Raw genomic sequence first — 663 nt, forward strand, 5'->3', positions numbered from 1 at the left:
TATAAATATGTCTACTTCTTTTTAAGTCGCAAAAGATAGTACTGAAATAACTTGCGACTTTTTGGGGGAAGTGAATATGTCCTTTTAGAACTAACTTTCAGAGGTCCATCAATACTTATCGATTTCGGTTGGATACTGCCCTTAAATAATTGTAAGAGGCTCTCACAGTACTCGTCGCCGTGTTAAAAATCAGGTGTGTAGAGATGGAGAATAACGAGACAAGCTTAAAATGTAAGTTCAAGAAGCAGAATAAACTCCCCTGATTTCTGAAAAGGAAATACGATAAGTGGAAGCCTTGATAAGGGAGGAACTAAGAACACCAAACAAGATATACTTGAAGAGAAATTGCTTTGTTGTCAACCAAATCTGACACTTGGTAAGATGGAGAAGAAAGCCCCCATGTCAATTACTATTGAGTGCCTGTTTTCGTATACATGAAAGACAAATTAATCGTATGAGTTTTAGGACCCGTGGAAACTGACCTCTGGCGGAACAGGCTTTCAGCCCCAAGAACTGATTATGTTGATGGCTGGATTCAGGGAAAAATATGATCCGATTTACTTTTGACCATTTGAAGGGTCCATTCATGTCGCCGACTTAAAAAAATATGGCAAGCTTGTCTTTCAAATTCTAGTGCTTTTGCAGCTTTTTGTGGCCCTCGAT

The sequence above is a fragment of the Tigriopus californicus genome, chromosome 11 (genome assembly GCF_007210705.1).
Source record: "Tigriopus californicus strain San Diego chromosome 11, Tcal_SD_v2.1, whole genome shotgun sequence".
In the NCBI taxonomy this organism is placed as follows: domain Eukaryota; kingdom Metazoa; phylum Arthropoda; class Copepoda; order Harpacticoida; family Harpacticidae; genus Tigriopus; species Tigriopus californicus.